A 17,704-nucleotide genomic window follows, 5' to 3' on the forward strand; every position below is an offset into this window, starting at 1 on the left:
TCTATTCTATTCTATTCTATTCTATTCTATTCTATTCTATTCTATTCCCATTCCTTATTCTATTCTATTCCCATTCCCTATTCTGTTCTGTTCTGTTCTGTTCTGTTCAGTTCCCATTCCCATTACCTTTCCATTTCCCATTACTGTTCCCATTCCCATTCCCTTGGCCATTCCCTATTCTATTCTATTCTATTCTATTCTATTCTGTTCTGTTCTGTTCTATTCTATTCTATTCCCATTCCCATTCCCATCCCCATCCCCATCCCCATCCCCATCCCCTTTCCCATTCCCATTCCCATTACCTTTGCCATTCCATATTCTATTCTACTCTATTCTACTCTGTTCTATTCTATTCTATTCTATTCTATTCCCTTGCCTTTCTTATTACCTTTCCCATTCCCATTACCTTTCCTTTTCCCATTACCTTTCCCATTCCCATTACCTTTGCCATTCCATATTCTATTCTATTCTATTGTATTCTATTCTATTCCCATTCCGTATTCTATTCTATTCTATTCTATTCTATTCTATTCTATTCTATTCTATTCTATTCTATTCTATTCTATTCTATTCTATTCTATACTATTCACTTCCCATTCCGATTACCTTTCCATTTCACATTACCGTTCCCATTCCCATTACATTGGCCATTCCCTATTCTATTCTATTCTATTCTATTCTATTCTATTCTATTCTATTCCCATTCCTTATTCTATTCTATTCTATTCTGTTCTGTTCTGTTCTGTTCTGTTCTGTTCTGTTCTGTTCTATTCTATTCCCTTTCCCTTTCCCTTTCCCTTTCCCATTCCCATTCCCTATTCTATTCTATTCTATTCTATTCTATTCTATTCTATTCTATTCCCATTCCGTATACTATTCTATTCTGTTCTGTTCTGTTCTGTTCTGTTCTGTTCTGTTCTATTCCCTTTCCCTTTCCCTTTCCCTTTCCCTTTCCCTTTCCCTTTCCCTTTCCCATTCCCTATTCTATTCTATTCTATTCTATTCGATTCTATTCTGTTCTATACTATTCTATTCTATTCTATTCCCTTTCCCTTTCCCATTCCCATTCCCATTCCCATTCCCTATTCTGTTCTGTTCTGTTCTGTTCTGTTCTGTTCAGTTCCCATTCCCATTACCTTTCCATTTCCCATTACCGTTCCCATTCCCATTCCCTATTCTATTCTATTCGATTCTATTCTGTTCTATACTATTCTATTCTATTCTATTCCCTTTCCCTTTCCCATTCCCATTCCCATTCCCATTCCCTATTCTGTTCTGTTCTGTTCTGTTCTGTTCTGTTCAGTTCCCATTCCCATTACCTTTCCATTTCCCATTACCGTTCCCATTCCCATTCCCTTGGCCATTCCCTATTCTATTCTATTCTATTCTATTCTATTCTATTTTGTTCTGTTCTGTTCTGTTCTGTTCTATTCTATTCCCATTCCCATCCCCATCCCCATCCCCATCCCCATCCCCTTTCCCATTCCCATTCCCATTCCCATTACCTTTGCCATTCCATAGTCTATTCTATTCTATTCTATTCTATTCTATTCTATTCTATTCTATTCTATTCTATTCTATTCTATTCTATTCTATTCTATTCTATTCTATTCTATTCTATTCTATTCTATTCTATTCTATTCTATTCTATTCTATTCTGTTCAGTTCCCATTCCCATTACCTTTCCTTTTCCCATTACCTTTCCCATTCCCATGACCTTTGCCATTCCATATTCTATTCTATTCCCATTTCGTATTCTATTCTATTCTATTCTATTCTATTCTATTCTATTCTATTCTATTCTATTGTCATTCCCTTTCCCGTTCCCGTTCCCATTCCGTATTCTATTCTATTCTATTCTATTCTATTGTCATTCCCGTTCCCGTTCCCGTTCCCATTCCGTATTCTATTCTATTCTATTCTATTCTATTCTATTCTATTCTATTCTATTCTATTCTATTCTATTCTATACTATTCACTTCCCATTCCGATTACCTTTCCATTTCACATTACCGTTCCCATTCCCATTACCTTGGCCATTCCCTATTCTATTCTATTCTATTCTATTCTATTCTATTCTATTCTATTCCCATTCCTTATTCTATTCTATTCTGTTCTGTTCTGTTCTGTTCTGTTCTGTTCCCTTTCCCTTTCCCTTTCCCTTTCCCATTCCCATTCCCTATTCTATTCTATTCTATTCTATTCTATTCTATTCTATTCTATTCTATTGTCATTCCCGTTCCCGTTCCCGTTCCCATTCCGTATTCTATTCTATTCTATTCTATTGTCATTCCCGTTCCCGTTCCCGTTCCCATTCCGTATTCTATTCTATTCTATTCTATTCTATTCTATTCTATTCTATTCTATTCTATTCTATTCCCATTCCGTATTCTATTCTATTCTATTCTATTCTATTCTATTCTATTCTATTCTATTCTATTCTATTCTATACTATTCACTTCCCATTCCGATTACCTTTCCATTTCACATTACCGTTCCCATTCCCATTACCTTGGCCATTCCCTATTCTATTCTATTCTATTCTATTCTATTCTATTCTATTCTATTCTATTCTATTCTATTCTATTCTATTCTATTCCCATTCCTTATTCTATTCTATTCCCATTCCCTATTCTGTTCTGTTCTGTTCTGTTCTGTTCAGTTCCCATTCCCATTACCTTTCCATTTCCCATTACCGTTCCCATTCCCATTCCCTTGGCCATTCCCTATTCTATTCTATTCTATTCTATTCTATTCTATTCTGTTCTGTTCTGTTCTGTTCTATTCTATTCTATTCCCATTCCCATCCCCATCCCCATCCCCATCCCCATCCCCTTTCCCATTCCCATTCCCATTCCCATTACCTTTGCCATTCCATATTCTATTCTACTCTATTCTACTCTGTTCTATTCTATTCTATTCTATTCTATTCCCTTGCCTTTCTTATTACCTTTCCCATTCCCATTACCTTTCCTTTTCCCATTACCTTTCCCATTCCCATTACCTTTGCCATTCCATATTCTATTCTATTCTATTGTATTCTATTCTATTCCATTCCATTCCATTCCATTCCATTCTATTCTATTCTATTCTATTCTATTCTATTCTATTCTATTCTATTCTATTCTATTCCCATTGCCTTTCCCATTCCCATTCCCTTTCCCATTCCCTTTCCCATTCCCATTCCCTATTCTATTCTATTCTATTCTATTCCCATTCCCATCCCCATCCCCATCCCCATCCCCATCCCCATCCCCATCCCCTTCCCCATTCCCATTCCCATTCCCATTCCCTATTCTATTCTATTCTATTCTATTCTATTCTATTCTATTCTATTCTATTCTATTCCCTTTCCCTTTCCCATTCCCATTCCCATTCCCATTCCCTATTCTGTTCTGTTCTGTTCTGTTCTGTTCAGTTCCCATTCCCATTACCTTTCCTTTTCCCATTACCTTTCCCATTCCCATTACCTTTGTCATTCCATATTCTATTCTATTCTATTCTATTCTATTCTATTCTATTCTATTCTATTCTATTCTATTCCCTTTACCATTCCCATTCCCATTCCCTATTCTATTCTATTCTATTCTATTCTATTCTATTCTATTCTATTCTACTCCCATTCCGTATTCTATTCTATTCTATTCTATTCTATTCTATTCTATTCTATTCTATTCTATTCTATTCTATTCTATTCTATTCTGTTCTGTTCCGTTCCCATTCCCATTACCTTTCCCTTTCCCTTTCCCATTACCTTTCCCATTCCCATTAGCTTTGCCATTCCCTATTCTATTCTATTCTATTCTATTCTATTCTATTCTATTCTATTCTATTGTCATTCCCTTTCCCGTTCCCGTTCCCATTCCGTATTCTATTCTATTCTATTCTATTCTATTGTCATTCCCGTTCCCGTTCCCGTTCCCATTCCGTATTCTATTCTATTCTATTCTATTCTATTCTATTCTATTCTATTCTATTCTATTCTATTCTATTCTATTCTATTCTATACTATTCACTTCCCATTCCGATTACCTTTCCATTTCACATTACCGTTCCCATTCCCATTACCTTGGCCATTCCCTATTCTATTCTATTCTATTCTATTCTATTCTATTCTATTCTATTCTATTCCCATTCCTTATTCTATTCTATTCTATTCTGTTCTGTTCTGTTCTGTTCTGTTCTGTTCTGTTCCCTTTCCCTTTCCCTTTCCCTTTCCCATTCCCTATTCTATTCTATTCTATTCTATTCTATTCTATTCTATTCTATTGTCATTCCCGTTCCCGTTCCCGTTCCCATTCCGTATTCTATTCTATTCTATTCTATTGTCATTCCCGTTCCCGTTCCCGTTCCCATTCCGTATTCTATTCTATTCTATTCTATTCTATTCTATTCTATTCTATTCTATTCTATTCTATTCTATTCTATTCTATTCCCATTCCGTATTCTATTCTATTCTATTCTATTCTATTCTATTCTATTCTATTCTATTCTATTCTATTCTATACTATTCACTTCCCATTCCGATTACCTTTCCATTTCACATTACCGTTCCCATTCCCATTACCTTGGCCATTCCCTATTCTATTCTATTCTATTCTATTCTATTCTATTCTATTCTATTCTATTCCCATTCCTTATTCTATTCTATTCCCATTCCCTATTCTGTTCTGTTCTGTTCTGTTCTGTTCAGTTCCCATTCCCATTACCTTTCCATTTCCCATTACCGTTCCCATTCCCATTCCCTTGGCCATTCCCTATTCTATTCTATTCTATTCTGTTCTGTTCTGTTCTGTTCTGTTCTATTCTATTCTATTCCCATTCCCATCCCCATCCCCATCCCCATCCCCATCCCCTTTCCCATTCCCATTCCCATTCCCATTACCTTTGCCATTCCATATTCTATTCTACTCTATTCTACTCTGTTCTATTCTATTCTATTCTATTCTATTCCCTTGCCTTTCTTATTACCTTTCCCATTCCCATTACCTTTCCTTTTCCCATTACCTTTCCCATTCCCATTACCTTTGCCATTCCATATTCTATTCTATTCTATTGTATTCTATTCTATTCCATTCCATTCCATTCCATTCTATTCTATTCTATTCTATTCTTTTCTATTCTATTCTATTCTATTCTATTCTATTCCCATTGCCTTTCCCATTCCCATTCCCATTCCCATTCCCTTTCCCATTCCCATTCCCTATTCTATTCTATTCTATTCTATTCTATTCTATTCTATTCCCATTCCCATCCCCATCCCCATCCCCATTCCCATCCCCATCCCCTTCCCCATTCCCATTCCCATTCCCATTCCCTATTCTATTCTATTCTATTCTATTCTATTCTATTCTATTCTATTCTATTCTATTCCCTTTCCCTTTCCCATTCCCATTCCCATTCCCATTCCCTATTCTGTTCTGTTCTGTTCTGTTCTGTTCTGTTCAGTTCCCATTCCCATTACCTTTCCTTTTCCCATTACCTTTCCCATTCCCATTACCTTTGTCATTCCATATTCTATTCTATTCTATTCTATTTTATTCTATTCTATTCTATTCTATTCTATTCTATTCTATTCCCTTTACCATTCCCATTCCCATTCCCTATTCTATTCTATTCTATTCTATTCTATTCTATTCTATTCTATTCTATTCTATTCTACTCCCATTCCGTATTCTATTCTATTCTATTCTATTCTATTCTATTCTATTCTATTCTATTCTATTCTATTCTATTCTATTCTATTCTATTCTGTTCTGTTCCGTTCCCATTCCCATTACCTTTCCCTTTCCCTTTCCCATTACCTTTCCCATTCCCATTAGCTTTGCCATTCCCTATTCTATTCTATTCTATTCTATTCTATTCTATTCTATTCTATTCTGTTCCCTTGCCTTTCCCATTACCTTTCCCATTCCCATGACCTTTGGCATTCCATATTCTATTCTATTCCCATTTCGTATTCTATTCTATTCTATTCTATTCTATTCTATTCTATTCTATTCTATTCTATTCTATTCTATTGTCATTCCCGTTCCCGTTCCCGTTCCCATTCCGTATTCTATTCTATTCTATTCTATTCTATTCTATTCTATTCTATTCTATTCTATTCTATTCTATTCTATTCTATTCTATTCCCATTCCGTATTCTATTCTATTCTATTCTATTCTATTCTATTCTATTCTATTCTATTCTATTCTATTCTATTCTATTCTATACTATTCACTTCCCATTCCGATTACCTTTCCATTTCACATTACCGTTCCCATTCCCATTACCTTGGCCATTCCCTATTCTATTCTATTCTATTCTATTCTATTCTATTCTATTCCCATTCCTTATTCTATTCTATTCTATTCTGTTCTGTTCTGTTCTGTTCTGTTCTGTTCTGTTCTATTCTATTCCCTTTCCCTTTCCCTTTCCCTTTCCCTTTCCCATTCCCTATTCTATTCTATTCTATTCTATTCTATTCTATTCTATTCCCATTCCGTATAGTATTCTATTCTGTTCTGTTCTGTTCTGTTCTGTTCTGTTCTATTCCCTTTCCCTTTCCCTTTCCCTTTCCCTTTCCCTTTCCCTTTCCCATTCCCTATTCTATTCTATTCTATTCTATTCGATTCGATTCTATTCTGTTCTATACTATTCTATTCTATTCTATTCCCTTTCCCTTTCCCATTCCCATTCCCTATTCTGTTCTGTTCTGTTCTGTTCTGTTCAGTTCCCATTCCCATTACCTTTCCATTTCCCATTACCGTTCCCATTCCCATTCCCTATTCTATTCTATTCTATTCGATTCTATTCGATTCTGTTCTATACTATTCTATTCTATTCTATTCCCTTTCCCTTTCCCATTCCCATTCCCATTCCCATTCCCTATTCTGTTCTGTTCTGTTCTGTTCTGTTCAGTTCCCATTCCCATTACCTTTCCATTTCCCATTACCGTTCCCATTCCCATTCCCTTGGCCATTCCCTATTCTATTCTATTCTATTCTATTCTGTTCTGTTCTGTTCTGTTCTGTTCTGTTCTGTTCTGTTCTATTCTATTCCCATTCCCATCCCCATCCCCATCCCCATCCCCATCCCCTTTCCCATTCCCATTCCCATTCCCATTCCCATTACCTTTGCCATTCCATATTCTATTCTAGTCTATTCTACTCTGTTCTATTCTATTCTATTCTATTCTATTCTATTCTATTCTATTCTATTCTATTCTATTCTGTTCCCTTTCCTTTTCCCATTACCTTTCCCATTCCCATTACCTTTGCCATTCCATATTCTATTCTATTCTATTCTATTCTATTCTATTCTATTCTATTCTATTCTATTCTATTCTATTCTGGTCAGTTCCCATTCCCATTACCTTTCCTTTTCCCATTACCTTTCCCATTCCCATGACCTTTGCCATTCCATATTCTATTCTATTCACATTTCGTATTCTATTCTATTCTATTCTATTCTATTCTATTCTATTCTATTCTATTGTCATTCCCGTTCCCGTTCCCGTTCCCATTCCGTATTCTATTCTATTCTATTCTATTCTATTCTATTCTATTCTATTCTATTCTATTCTATACTATTCACTTCCCATTCCGATTACCTTTCCATTTCACATTACCGTTCCCATTCCCATTACCTTGGCCATTCCCTATTCTATTCTATTCTATTCTATTCTATTCTATTCTATTCTATTCTATTCTATTCCCATTCCTTATTCTATTCTATTCCCATTCCCTATTCTGTTCTGTTCTGTTCTGTTCTGTTCAGTTCCCATTCCCATTACCTTTCCATTTCCCATTACCGTTCCCATTCCCATTCCCTTGGCCATTCCCTATTCTATTCTATTCTATTCTGTTCTGTTCTGTTCTGTTCTGTTCTGTTCTGTTCTATTCTATTCCCATTCCCATCCCCATCCCCATCCCCATCCCCATCCCCATCCCCTTTCCCATTCCCATTCCCATTCCCATTACCTTTGCCATTCCATATTCTATTCTACTCTATTCTACTCTGTTCTATTCTATTCTATTCTATTCTATTCTGTTCCCTTGCCTTTCTTATTACCTTTCCCATTCCCATTACCTTTCCTTTTCCCATTACCTTTCCCATTCCCATTACCTTTGCCATTCCATATTCTATTCTATTCTATTGTATTCTATTCTATTCTATTCTATTCCATTCCATTCCATTGCATTCCATTCCATTCCATTCTATTCTATTCTATTCTATTCTATTCTATTCTATTCTATTCTATTCTATTCTATTCTATTCTATTCTATTCCCATTCCCATTGCCTTTCCCATTCCCATTCCCATTCCCTTTCCCATTCCCATTCCCTATTCTATTCTATTCTATTCTATTCTATTCTATTCTATTCTATTCCCATTCCGTATTCTATTCTATTCTTTTCTATTCTGTTCTATTCTATTCTATTCTATTACCATTCCCATTCCCATTTCCTTTCCCTTTCCCTTTCCCTTTCCCTTTCCCATTCCCATTCCCTATTCTATTCTATTCTATTCGATTCGATTCTATTCTGTTCTATACTATTCTATTCTATTCTATTCCCTTTCCCTTTCCCTTTCCCATTCCAATTCCCATTCCCATTCCCTATTCTGTTCTGTTCTGTTCTGTTCTGTTCAGTTCCCATTCCCATTACCTTTCTATTTCCCATTACCGTTCCCATTCCCATTCCCTTGGCCATTCCCTATTCTATTCTATTCTATTCTATTCTATTCTATTCTGTTCTATTCTATTCCCATTCCATCCCCATCCCCATCCCCATCCCCATCCCCATCCCCATCCCCATCCCCTTTCCCATTCCCATTCCCATTCCCATTACCTTTGCCATTCCATATTCTATTCTACTCTATTCTATTCTATTCTATTCTATTCTATTCTATTCTATTCTCTTCCCTTGCCTTTCTTATTACCTTTCCCATTCCCATTACCTTTCCTTTTCCCATTACCTTTCCCATTCCCATTACCTTTGCCATTCCATATTCTATTCTATTCTATTCTATTCTACTCTGTTCTATTCTATTGTCATTCCCGTTCCGGTTCCCGTTCCCATTCCGTATTCTATTCTATTCTATTCTATTGTCATTCCCGTTCCCGTTCCCGTTCCCATTCCGTATTCTATTCTATTCTATTCTATTCTATTCTATTCTATTCTATTCTATTCTATTCTATTCTATTCTATTCACTTCCCATTCCGATTACCTTTCCATTTCACATTACCGTTCCCATTCCCATTACCTTGGCCATTCCCTATTCTATTCTATTCTATTCTATTCTATTCTATTCTATTCTATTCTATTCCCATTTCTTATTCTATTCTATTCCCATTCCCTATTCTGTTCTGTTCTGTTCTGTTCTGTTCTGTTCAGTTCCCATTCCCATTACCTTTCCATTTCCCATTACCGTTCCCATTCCCATTCCCTTGGCCATTCCCTATTCTATTCTATTCTATTCTATTCTATTCTATTCTATTCTATTCTGTTCTGTTCTGTTCTGTTCTATTCTATTCTATTCTATTCCCATTCCCATCCCCATCCCCATCCCCATCCCCATCCCCTTTCCCATTCCCATTCCCATTCCCATTACCTTTGCCATTCCATATTCTATTCTACTCTATTCTACTCTGTTCTATTCTATTCTATTCTATTCTGTTCCCTTGCCTTTCTTATTACCTTTCCCATTCCCATTACCTTTCCTTTTCCCATTACCTTTCCCATTCCCATTACCTTTGCCATTCCATATTCTATTCTATTCTATTGTATTGTATTCTATTCTATTCTATTCCATTCCATTCCATTCCATTCCATTCCATTCCATTCCATTCTATTCTATTCTATTCTATTCTATTCTATTCTGTTCTGTTCTGTTCTGTTCTGTTCTATTCTATTCCCATTCCCATCCCCATCCCCATCCCCATCCCCATCCCCATCCCCATCCCCATCCCCTTTCCCATTCCCATTCCCATTACCTTTGCCATTCCATATTCTATTCTACTCTATTCTACTCTGTTCTATTCTATTCTATTCTATTCTATTCTATTCTATTCTATTCTATTCTATTCTATTCTATTCTATTCTATTCTATTCTATTCTGTTCCCTTGCCTTTCTTATTACCTTTCCCATTCCCATTACCTTTCCTTTTCCCATTACCTTTCCCATTCCCATTACCTTTGCCATTCCATATTCTATTCTATTCTATTCTATTCTATTCTATTCTATTCTATTCTATTCTGTTCAGTTCCCATTCCCATTACCTTTCCTTTTCCCATTACCTTTCCCATTCCCATGACCTTTGCCATTCCATATTCTATTCTATTCTATTCTATTCTATTCTATTCTATTCTATTCTATTCTATTCTATTCTATTGTCATTCCCGTTCCCGTTCCCATTCCCTATTCTATTCTATTCTATTCTATTGTCATTCCCGTTCCCGTTCCCGTTCCCATTCCGTATTCTATTCTATTCTATTCTATTCTATTCTATTCTATTCTATTCTATTCTATTCTATTCTATTCTATTCTATTCTATACTATTCACTTCCCATTCCGATTACCTTTCCATTTCACATTACCGTTCCCATTCCCATTACCTTGGCCATTCCCTATTCTATTCTATTCTATTCTATTACCATTCCTTATTCTATTCTATTCTATTCTGTTCTTTTCTGTTCTGTTCTGTTCTGTTCTATTCCCTTTCCCTTTCCCTTTCCCTTTCCCATTCCCATTCCCTATTCTATTCTATTCTATTCTATTCTATTCTATTCTATTCTATTCTATTCTATTCCCATTCCGTATACTATTCTATTCTGTTCTGTTCTGTTCTGTTCTGTTCTGTTCTATTCTATTCCCTTTCCCTTTCCCTTTCCCTTTCCCTTTCCCTTTCCCATTCCCTATTCTATTCTATTCTATTCTATTCTATTCTATTCTATTCTATTCTATTCTATTCTATTCTATTCTATTCTATTCTATTCTATTCTATTCAATTCTATTCTGTTCTATACTATTCTATTCTATTCTATTCCCTTTCCCTTTCCCTTTCCCTTTCCCATTCCCATTCCCATTCCCATTCCCTATTCTGTTCTGTTCTGTTCTGTTCTGTTCAGTTCCCATTCCCATTACCTTTCCATTTCCCATTACCGTTCCCATTCCCATTCCCTTGGCCATTCCCTATTCTATTCTATTCTATTCTATTCTATTCTATTCTATTCTATTCTGTTCTGTTCTATTCTATTCTATTGTCAATCCCGTTCCCGTTCCCGTTCCCGTTCCCATTCCGTATTCTATTCTATTCTGTTCTGTTCTGTTCTGTTCTGTTCTGTTCTATTCTATTCTATTCTATTCTATTCTATTCTATTCTATTCTATTCTATTCTATTCTATTCTGTTCCCTTGCCTTTCTTATTACCTTTCCCATTCCCATTACCTTTCCTTTTCCCATTACCTTTCCCATTCCCATTACCTTTGCCATTCCATATTCTATTCTATTCTATTCTATTCTACTCTGTTCTATTCTATTCTATTCTATTCTATTCTATTCTATTCTATTCTATTCTATTCTATTCTATTCTATTCTATTCTGTTCCCATTCCCATTACCTTTCCTTTTCCCATTACCTTTCCCATTCCCATGACCTTTGCCATTCGATATTCTATTCTATTCCCATTTTGTATTCTATTCTATTCTATTCTATTCTATTCTATTCTATTCTATTCTATTCTATTCTATTCTATTCTGTTCTATTCTATTCTATTCCCATTCCGTATTCTATTCTATTCTATTCTATTCTATTCTATTCTATTCTATTCTATTCTATTCTATTCTATTCTATTCTATTCACTTCCCATTCCGATTACCTCTCCATTTCACATTACCGTTCCCATTTCCATTACCTTGGCCATTCCCTATTCTATTCCATTCTATTCTATTCTGTTCTGTTCTGTTCTGTTCTGTTCTGTTCTATTCTATTCACTTTCCCTTTCCCTTTCCCTTTCCCTTTCCCTTTCCCATTCCCTATTCTATTCTATTCTATTCTATTCTATTCTATTCTATTCTATTCTGTTCTGTTCTGTTCTGTTCTGTTCTGTTCTGTTCTATTCCCTTTCCCTTTCCCTTTCCCTTTCCCTTTCCCTTTCCCTTTCTCTTTCCCATTCCCTATTCTATTCTATTCTATTCTATTCTATTCTATTCTATACTATTCTATTCTATTCTATTCCCTTTCCCTTTCCCATTCCCATTCCTATTCCCATTCCCATTCCCATTCCCATTCCCATTCCCATTCCCTATTCTGTTCTGTTCTGTTCTGTTCTGTTCTGTTCAGTTCCGATTCCCATTACCTTTCCATTTCCCATTACCGTTCCCATTCCCATTGCCTTGGCCATTCCCTATTCTATTGTATTCTATTTTATTCTATTCTATTCTATTCCCTTTCCCATTACCTTTCCCATTCCCATTAGCTTTGCCATTCCCTATTCTATTCTATTCTATTCTATTCTATTCTATTCTATTCTATTCCATTCCATTCCATTCCATTCCATTCCATTCCATTCCATTCTTTTCTATTCTATTCTATTCTATTCTATTCTGTTCCCTTGCCTTTCCCATTACCTTTCCCATTCCCATTACCTTTGCCATTCCCTATTCTATTCTATTCTATTCTATTCTATTCTATTCTATTCTATTCTATTCTATTCCCTTTCCCATTCCCATTCCCATTCCCTATTCTATTCTATTCTACTCTACTCTACTCTACTCTACTCTACTCTACTCTACTCTACTCTACTCTACTCTACTCTATTCTATTCTATTCTATTCTATTCTATTCTATTGTCATTCCCGTTCCCGTTCCCATTCCGTATTCTATTCTATTCTATTCTATTCTATTCTATTCTATTCTATTCTATTCTATTCTATTCTATTCTATTCCCATCCCCATCCCCATCCCCATCCCCATCCCCATCCCCTTTCCCATTCCCATTCCCATTACCTTTGCCATTCCATATTCTATTCTATTCTATTCTATTCTATTCTATTCTATTCTATTCTATTCTATTCTATTCTATTCTATTCTATTCTATTCTATACTATTCACTTCCCATTCCGATTACCTTTCCATTTCACATTACCGTTCCCATTCCCATTACCTTGGCCATTCCCTATTCTATTCTATTCTATTCTATTACCATTCCTTATTCTATTCTATTCTATTCTGTTCTTTTCTGTTCTGTTCTGTTCTGTTCTATTCCCTTTCCCTTTCCCTTTCCCTTTCCCTTTCCCATTCCCATTCCCTATTCTATTCTATTCTATTCTATTCTATTCTATTCTATTCTATTCTATTCTATTCCCATTCCGTATACTATTCTATTCTGTTCTGTTCTGTTCTGTTCTGTTCTATTCTATTCCCTTTCCCTTTCCCTTTCCCTTTCCCTTTCCCTTTCCCATTCCCTATTCTATTCTATTCTATTCTATTCTATTCTATTCTATTCTATTCAATTCTATTCTGTTCTATACTATTCTATTCTATTCTATTCCCTTTCCCTTTCCCTTTCCCTTTCCCATTCCCATTCCCATTCCCATTCCCTATTCTGTTCTGTTCTGTTCTGTTCTGTTCTGTTCAGTTCCCATTCCCATTACCTTTCCATTTCCCATTACCGTTCCCATTCCCATTCCCTTGGCCATTCCCTATTCTATTCTATTCTATTCTATTCTATTCTATTCTATTCTGTTCTGTTCTATTCTATTCTATTGTCAATCCCGTTCCCGTTCCCGTTCCCGTTCCCATTCCGTATTCTATTCTATTCTGTTCTGTTCTGTTCTGTTCTGTTCTGTTCTGTTCTGTTCTATTCTATTCTATTCTATTCTATTCTATTCTATTCTATTCTATTCTATTCTGTTCCCTTGCCTTACTTATTACCTTTCCCATTCCCATTACCTTTCCTTTTCCCATTACCTTTCCCATTCCCATTACCTTTGCCATTCCATATTCTATTCTATTCTATTCTATTCTACTCTGTTCTATTCTATTCTATTCTATTCTATTCTATTCTATTCTATTCTATTCTATTCTATTCTATTCTATTCTATTCTGTTCCCATTCCCATTACCTTTCCTTTTCCCATTACCTTTCCCATTCCCATGACCTTTGCCATTCGATATTCTATTCTATTCCCATTTTGTATTCTATTCTATTCTATTCTATTCTATTCTATTCTATTCTATTCTATTCTATTCTATTCTATTCTATTCTGTTCTATTCTATTCTATTCCCATTCCGTATTCTATTCTATTCTATTCTATTCTATTCTATTCTATTCTATTCTATTCTATTCTATTCTATTCTATTCTATTCTATTCTATTCTATACTATTCACTTCCCATTCCGATTACCTTTCCATTTCACATTACCGTTCCCATTTCCATTACCTTGGCCATTCCCTATTCTATTCTATTCTATTCTATTCTATTCTATTCTATTCTATTCCCATTCCTTATTCTATTCTATTCTGTTCTGTTCTGTTCTGTTCTGTTCTGTTCTATTCTATTCACTTTCCCTTTCCCTTTCCCTTTCCCTTTCCCTTTCCCATTCCCTATTCTATTCTATTCTATTCTATTCTATTCTATTCTGTTCTGTTCTGTTCTGTTCTGTTCTGTTCTGTTCTGTTCTATTCCCTTTCCCTTTCCCTTTCCCTTTCCCTTTCCCTTTCCCTTTCTCTTTCCCATTCCCTATTCTATTCTATTCTATTCTATTCTATTCTATTCTATTCTATACTATTCTATTCTATTCTATTCCCTTTCCCTTTCCCATTCCCATTCCCATTCCCATTCCCATTCCCATTCCCATTCCCATTCCCTATTCTGTTCTGTTCTGTTCTGTTCTGTTCTGTTCAGTTCCCATTCCCATTACCTTTCCATTTCCCATTACCGTTCCCATTCCCATTGCCTTGGCCATTCCCTGTTCTATTGTATTCTATTTTATTCTATTCTATTCTATTCCCTTTCCCATTACCTTTCCCATTCCCATTAGCTTTGCCATTCCCTATTCTATTCTATTCTATTCTATTCTATTCTATTCTATTCTATTCTATTCCATTCCATTCCATTCCATTCCATTCCATTCCATTCCATTCCATTCTTTTCTATTCTATTCTATTCTATTCTATTCTGTTCCCTTGCCTTTCCCATTACCTTTCCCGTTCCCATTACCTTTGCCATTCCCTATTCTATTCTATTCTATTCTATTCTATTCTATTCTATTCTATTCTATTCTATTCTATTCTATTCTATTCTATTCCCTTTCCCATTCCCATTCCCTATTCTATTCTATTCTACTCTACTCTACTCTACTCTACTCTACTCTACTCTACTCTACTCTACTCTACTCTATTCTATTCTATTCTATTCTATTCTATTCTATTGTCATTCCCGTTCCCGTTCCCATTCCGTATTCTATTCTATTCTATTCTATTCTATTCTATTCTATTCTATTCTATTCTATTCTATTCTATTCTATTCTATTCCCATTCCCATCCCCATCCCCATCCCCATCCCCATCCCCTTTCCCATTCCCATTCCCATTACCTTTGCCATTCCATATTCTATTCTATTCTATTCTATTCTATTCTATTCTATTCTATTCTATTCTATTCTATTCTATTCTATTCTATTCTATTCTGCTCCCTTGCCTTTCTTATTACCTTTCCCATTCCCATTACCTTTCCTTTTCCCATTACCTTTCCCATTCCCATTACCTTTGCCATTCCATATTCTATTCTATTCTATTCTATTCTACTCTGTTCTATTCTATTCTATTCTATTCTATTCTATTCTATTCTATTCTATTCTATTCTATTCTATTCTATTCTATTCTATTCTATTCTATTCTATTCTATTCTATTCTGTTCAGTTCCCATTCCCATTACCTTTCCTTTTCCCATTACCTTTCCCATTCCCATGACCTTTGCCATTCCATATTCTATTCTATTCCCATTTCGTATTCTATTCTATTCTATTCTATTCTATTCTATTCTATTCTATTCTATTCTATTCTATTCTATTCTGTTCCCTTGCCTTTCTTATTACCTTTCCCATTCCCATTACCTTTCCTTTTCCTTTTCCCATTACCTTTCCCATTCCCATTACCTTTGCCATTCCATATTCTATTCTATTCTATTCTATTCTATTCCATTCCATTCCATTCCATTCCATTCCATTCCATTCCATTCCATTCCATTCTTTTCTATTCTATTCTATTCTATTCTATTCTATTCTGTTCCCTTGCCTTTCCCATTACCTTTCCCATTCCCATTACCTTTGCCATTCCCTATTCTATTCTATTCTATTCTATTCTATTCTATTCTATTCTATTCTATTCCCTTTCCCATTCCCATTCCCTATTCTATTCTACTCTACTCTACTCTACTCTACTCTACTCTACTCTACTCTACTCTATTCTATTCTATTCTATTCTATTCTATTCTATTCTATTCTATTCTATTCTATTCTATTGTCATTCCCGTTCCCGTTCCCATTCCGTATTCTATTCTATTCTATTCTATTCTATTCTATTCTATTCTATTCTATTCTATTCTATTCTATTCTATTCTATTCTATTCTATTCTATTCTATTCCCATTCCCATCCCCATCCCCATCCCCATCCCCTTTCCCATTCCTATTCCCATTACCTTTGCCATTCCATATTCTATTCTATTCTATTCTATTCTATTCTATTCTATTCTATTCTATTCTATTCTATTCTATTCTGCTCCCTTGCCTTTCTTATTACCTTTCCCATTCCCATTACCTTTCCTTTTCCCATTACCTTTCCCATTCCCATTACCTTTGCCATTCCATATTCTATTCTATTCTATTCTATTCTACTCTGTTCTATTCTATTCTATTCTATTCTATTTTATTTTATTTTATTTTATTCTATTCTATTCTATTCTATTCTATTCTATTCTATTCTATTCTATTCTATTCTATTCTATTCTATTCTGTTCAGTTCCCATTCCCATTACCTTTCCTTTTCCCATTACCTTTCCCATTCCCATGACCTTTGCCATTCCATATTCTATTCTATTCCCATTTCGTATTCTATTCTATTCTATTCTATTCTATTCTATTCTATTCTATTCTATTCTATTCTATTCTATTCTATTCTATTCTATTCTATTCTATTCTGTTCCCTTGCCTTTCTTATTACCTTTCCCATTCCCATTACCTTTCCTTTTCCTTTTCCCATTACCTTTCCCATTTCCATTACCTTTGCCATTCCATATTCTATTCTATTCTATTCTATTCTACTCTGTTCTATTCTATTCTATTCTATTCTATTCTATTCTATTCTATTCTATTCTATTCTATTCCCATTCCGTATTCTATTCTATTCTATTCTATTCTATTCTATTCTATTCTATTCTATTCTATTCTATTCTATTCTATTCTATTCTATTCTATACTATTCACTTCCCATTCCGATTACCTTTCCATTTCACATTACCGTTCCCATTTCCATTACCTTGGCCATTCCCTATTCTATTCTATTCTATTCTATTCTATTCTATTCTATTCCCATTCCTTATTCTATTCTATTCTATTTTATTCTTTTCTGTTCTGTTCTGTTCTGTTCTGTTCTGTTCTATTCCCTTTCCCTTTCCCTTTCCCATTCCCATTCCCTATTCTATTCTATTCTATTCT

This window comes from Pituophis catenifer, unplaced genomic scaffold, assembly GCF_029215685.1.
Source record: "Pituophis catenifer annectens isolate HBS135680 unplaced genomic scaffold, rPitCat1.0.hap2 SCAF_5, whole genome shotgun sequence".
NCBI lineage: Eukaryota > Metazoa > Chordata > Lepidosauria > Squamata > Colubridae > Pituophis > Pituophis catenifer.